Source organism: Myodes glareolus, chromosome 6 (genome assembly GCF_982192425.1).
Source record: "Myodes glareolus chromosome 6, mMyoGla1.1, whole genome shotgun sequence".
In the NCBI taxonomy this organism is placed as follows: Eukaryota; Metazoa; Chordata; class Mammalia; order Rodentia; family Cricetidae; genus Myodes; species Myodes glareolus.
The window spans coordinates 6,144,922-6,150,958 of NC_142031.1; positions in this window are offsets into that span (position 1 = coordinate 6,144,922).

The following is a 6,037-nucleotide window of genomic DNA, read 5'->3' on the forward strand; positions in this document are numbered from 1 at the left end:
TGCTCTCCTTGCATCATTTCCACTTCCTGTCTAGTTTTCCCGCCTACACCTCCTGCCTGGCCAATCAGCGTTTATTTAAAACATGATTGACAGATTACAGACAATTCTCCCGCACCATCTGCTCCAAACCGCAGCTTCTGAACGTGTGCCCTGCAGGAATGCCCCGTGGTTCAACCAGGCAGGATTATAAGGGTTATACACCCACAGCAGCATTGTGTCCAGTGAGCCCGCAGGACAGATAAAAACCTGAGCAAATGTCCCAAAGCACGCTCGTGGACTGGAATGTATTTGGTGTGGAAAGTGAACTTGAACAGTGTGGACACAGACAACCTTCTCAGTCAAAGCAGTGGAACCCAGCATTGTGCCCGTGCCTTTAATCCCAGCACTTGGGAGGCAGAGGCAGGCTAGCTTGGTCTACATACTGAATTTCAGGCCAGGTTGGATGACATAGTGAGACCCTCTCTCAAAAAGTAAAAAATAAAATCATGAATTTAAAAAACGAATCACCTTTTTGGGGCTAGAGAGATGGCTCTGAGGTTAAGAGTTAAGAGACTGCTCTTCTAGAGGACCCAAGTTCAATTCCCAGCAACCACATGGTGGCTCACAACCATCTATAATGAGATCTGGCACCCTCTTCTGGCATGCAAGCAGACAGGTAGGCAGAACACCGTATACATTGGGAATAAATAAATGAATCTTTAAAAGAAATGAATCGTATGTGTTTATTTAGAACGCGTGCAACCATACACACATGCCACTGTGGGGGGGGGGGTTCGGAGGACAGCATGTGAGAGTCAGTTCTCTCCTCCCACCATGTGAGTTCTGGGGATCAAACTCAGGTCAGCAAGAGCGTGGTAGCAAGGGCCCTGCCCTTTCAGCCACCTCACTAGCCCCCAAAATCATGAATTCTAATTCACAACAATTGCTAAGAGAAAAGATGAAGTAATTTGAGTTTTGTGTGTTTTTCAGTGATTACAAGCTTAGAGCTCTGCTTAGCTGACTCAGAATTGTAACCAACTGGGCAAATCGATCGAGCCACCTTAATGCAGAGGGTCTGGTAGGATGATCTCTAACACTGGCCAGGATCCCTCTATGAATGGTCAGCCTTCACCCAGTAATGCTCTCCTGAAGCCCAGGGACAGCGGTGTGCAGCAAGACTGGGCATTTCCATTCCCAGTACCCTCAGCTTGCCAGCACTGCTAAGTCCCCAGAGTGTGAGGTGGTCACTGGGTTTGTTGACTCCCACTCTACCTCCCAGCCCCAGGTGCTCCAAAGACAGTTCAATACAGGAATAAAGGACCAGACAGGCGGTAGTGACACATGCTTTTAATCCCAACACCCGGGAGGCAGAGGCAGGCGGATCTCTGTGAGTTCGAGGCCAGCCTGGTCTACAGAGCTAGTTCCAGAACAGTCAGAGCAACAAGGAGAAACCTTGCCTCGAAAAACAAAAAACAAACAAACAACAACAACAGACAATAAAGGACCCACACCAAGGACTGAAGTTTGTGCCCACACTGTCTCTGGCGCAGAAGGACATTTCCCCATAGCACACCATCCCAAGTTCAAAAGTCCCCTCCAACCCTGTTTGCACCTTCTCCTACCCCAACTCTAATGTCTGTAAAAAGACCAACACGGTAGTTGGTGTAAGATCTGTTATGAGGAGGTGATTCAATACTGTTCATGCAGAGGACTTCAGTTCATGCAAACACCCATGCATGTAGGGCAACTTGCACACACTGTAATCTCAGTCCTGGAGATGTAGCGCCCTCTTGTGGACTCCAGGGGCACACATGTACACATATACATATACACATAACTTAAAAATAAAAACAAGGGGTTAGAGATGGCTCAACAGTTATGAGAACTTGTTGCTCTTACAGAGGTGAACTCAGGATCAAGTCCCAACACCCACACGGTGGCTCACAACCTCCTATAACTCCAGCTCAAGGGGATCCAATGTCATCTTCTGACCTCTGTGGGTTCAGGCACACACATTGTGCATACCTGTATACCTATGTGTACCAGCAGTCAGAACATTCTCATGCATAAAAATAAGAAAAAATTTTAAACTTCTAAAATAAATAAATAAATAAAAATCTAAAGAGCGAGCATGAGAGACAATGTGGTCTGAGAAAAAAATCCAAGCGGTTTCAGGCTTTGCAGGAGAAAGTGTGCTCAACTAAGACACGGAGAGCTTTTCTCAGCCCTGAGCCAAGGTGAGAAAGGGTTTGCCGTGCAAGGCACAGTGTGGCCGCGACGGTGGGGCTCTGGCGCCACCTAGTGGACACTTGGAGTGTCTGTTCCCACGGCCTGGCTCCTCTGGGTCTCTGGTTCTTGTTAATGCTGCTGTCACCCACGGGGAGCGACAATCACAGGGAGTGACTATGGCTCCTGTGAACTTGGGTTGTGTGTGTTGGTGGGCAGGAGCTCCTAGCTGCGGATATGTCTCTGTGAGCTTCGCAAGATGCTGGAATTTGGCACTGCTAGCTCGGTCTCCTGGAGTGTCCCAGGTAAGCATCCGGCCTGGGTTCCTGGGTTTCTTTTCCAAACTTCCTGTGAGCTCTGCCTGCCTGACAGTCCTTTTCGTACAGAGGCTTGGAGGAGACTGCACACAGGGCCAAGGTTCTCCTGACAAATCCAACTCTGATCTTCTGGCTAAACCTATTGAAGAAATAAACAAAAACCAACAAACAACAACAAAACAAAAACCCACCTGATTAGCAGCTGTCCCTAGAAGGGTTAAAAAAGAAAAAGAAAAAAAGAAGGTTCTCGATTTGGAAGGTTAAGGAAGGGCAAAGGAATTTTTAAAATTCCTTCCTTTCTCAACAATGCCTAGATTTTAAGCCCTTTCTCTCGCTAGACAATCCTACCGCGACCACTGGAAACTGGATATCCCTTTCTCTTCTATACAATCCTCCCCACCTTTGTCTCCTCGGGCACCTGGTGCCAACCCCAGCTGCATTTCCACTTCTGGAGAGAGGTCCCAGCCTCCCTGCGACTGAATCTGCCCATGTCCCCAGCTCCAAATCCTGGGTGTGAAAAGGGTCTTGGATTTGTAGAAGGCTTGGCCCCACCCCTGGGGAGAGGCATACTCTCCACAGATGTCAGAGAGGTCCCCCAGAGTCAGGGAAAGCCCTTAAAATAAGCTTCTAGGCTAGGGCTGTAGCTCAGTTGGTAGAGTGTTTTCCTACCATGCACGAGGCCCTTGGTTCAATCCCCAGCACTTCGCAACCCAGACATGATGCCGTACACCTGTGATCCCAAACTTGGAAAGTAGAGACAGGAAGCTTAGTTACATGGTGAGTTTCAGGTCAGCCTCGATACATGTGACTATGTCTCAGAGTTTCCAAAGCTAGGCTTAATGGTGGACACCAAATCCCTAGCCTTCAGAACAGAGGCTGGAGGATTGCCATGACTTTGAGGTCAGTTTTGGATACACAGTGATACCATGTTTCAAATAAGGTGGTGCCGGTCTTTAATCCCAGCACTTTGGAGGCAGAGGCAAGCAGATCTCTGAGTTTGAGGCCAGCCTGGTCTAACGAGAGAGTTCCAGGACAGCCAGGTCTACACAGAAGCCCTGTCTTAAAATAATAAAATAAAATAAAATAAATATAAATATAAATAAATGGAAAGAGTGTGAAGAGATGACTACAGCTAAGAGTCACTTGAGAAAGGGGACAACTGAAGACCCACCTCCATTAGGAGACAGGGTTTCTCTCTGGAGCCTGTCCTGGAACTCGCTCTGTAGACCAGGCTGGTCTCGAACTCACAGAGATCTGCCTGTCTCTGCTTCCCAAATGCTGGGAATTAAAGGCGCATGCCACCACCACCCGGCATGAGACATTCTCTTGATTGCTGATTGATGTGGAGGACTCAGCCCACTGTGGGTGGTACCATCCCTAGGCAGGGGGGGCCTGGGATATATAAGGAAAGTAGTGGATCAAGCTGGGGAAGGGGGTGTCGATAAACAGTGTCCTCCAAGGTCTCTGCTTCAGTTCCTACCGTTAGGTTCCCTTTGGTTCCTGCCTTGGCTTCCCTCCATGGCAGACGGTGTATCATGGAAACTGAGTAAACCCTTTCCTCTCTGAGTTCTGTTTGGCCATGGTGCAGAGAAGCAGCAGAGAAGCAAACTGGGGCGTGTTCCTATTTGTCCCTCCTATCCCTGTCACCTCTACCCTCATGGCTGTCATCTCCCATCTCGGCCATGCTTTGGTCTCCTGTCTGCTGTGCCAACCTGTCCCCACTGCCACCCCTGACCCTCTCCAATTTACCATGAAGAACTTTGTCTGAGGTAGGGTTTCTATGGCTGGGAAGAGACACCATGGCCATAGCAACTCTTTTAAGGAAAATATTTCATTGAAGTGACAGCTTTGTAAATGGAGTTTCTGTCCTGCCCAGTTCCGCAGCCATTCAATCCCAAAGAAATAAACAGAGACTTGTAATAATTATAAACTGTTTAGCCTATTAGCTCAGGCTTATTAACTAGCCCTTACAACTTAATTTGACCCATAATTCTTGTCTGTTAGCCATGTGACTTGGTACCTTTTCTCAGTGAGGCATTCTCATCTTGCTTCCTCCGTGTCTGGCTGGTGACTGTGTCTCTGCCTTTCCTCTTCCCAGAATTCTCCTAGTCTGGTTGCCCTGCCTATACTTCCTACCTGGCTACTGGCCAATTAGCGTTTTATTAAAACCAATACGAGTGACAAATCTTTGGAGTATACGACAGCATCCTCCTGCAGCACAGCTTACAGTTTCAGAAGTTCAGTCCAGTATCATCATGGCAGTGGGGTGGCGTGCGGGAAGACATGGTGCTGGCTACATCTGGAGCAGAAGGCCCCAGGAAGTGGACTTGGTGTCACACTGAAGGAAACAGCAAGAGACCTCAAAGCCCGCCCCCACAGTAATACACTTCCTCCAACAAGACCACACCCACTCCAACAAAGCCACACCTCCTGATAGTACCACCCCCTTTAGGAGCCGGTTTCTAAAGCCACAGGTCACATGATCTTCGCAGAACAGGAATATAATTTGTTTCACAAGTGCTCACCCCCACCCCATGAACCTCACCCCCCCTCCATGAGCCCCACCACCAGCTTCTCCCTGCTCTTAGAAAAGAACAAGATTCGTCACTCAGTGACAGTGTTCAACCTAGCATCCAAGAGACCCTAGGGTCCAAGCCCAGCACTACAAAAAAAAAAAAAAAAAATCATGCTACTTAAACCAGCATAGTAGAATGAAACTGTAGAGTTCAAGGCCAGCTTAGGCTGTGTAACAAGACTTCATGAAAGAAAGAAGGAAGAGAGGAGAGGAGGGAGGGAGGGAGGGAAGAAGGGAGAGAGAGGAGGAACAGCAAGAGACCTAGGTCCAAGGGCTCCTGCAACTCCTACTCCCTGTCCCCCTGGTCTCTGTGTTCAGTCTCTCTAGCTCTGTGCTCTCCAAACTCTGCCCTGCCCACAGATCTGCCACCAGACCCTCTGTCAAGGACTTCCTGGGCCTCGGTGTGCCTCTCAAGTATCGCTTCTTCAAGACCCAGACCCCCAGTGCACGCATATCCCTCTGACCCAACTGTATGACCGTTCACTATAGGTATGGCGTCCTTTGGGTTACAGCAGTTTGGTCTCCCAGCCCCAGGGTCTCTGCCTGGCTCTCCCACGCTGTGCCTGCTGGGACCTCTCTCCAAATGTTGGAGCTGGTCCTTCATTTCCACATCTTTCTTCAAGCGTCACTGCATCACCAACCCAACTCCAACTCGCAGCCTCTCTCGCTCTCCCAGCCCCAGATTCGCTTCCTCACTTCCATGCTCCCTAACTGCTTTCTCATCCACTGGAGTTGATGTGACCGTCCGTTAATAGTGATGGCCAACCTCGTGGGACCCGGATCCTCCTGAGAGAATTCTCTGGGCATGCTGTGCGGGGGTTCCTAGGCTAACCAGGTTCATTAACTGGGGAAGAACCACCTTGAATGTGGGCAGCACCATCCCATGGCAGAGGTCCTGGACTGCGTATAAGGAAGAAAGCGAGCTGGACACCAGAGTCTG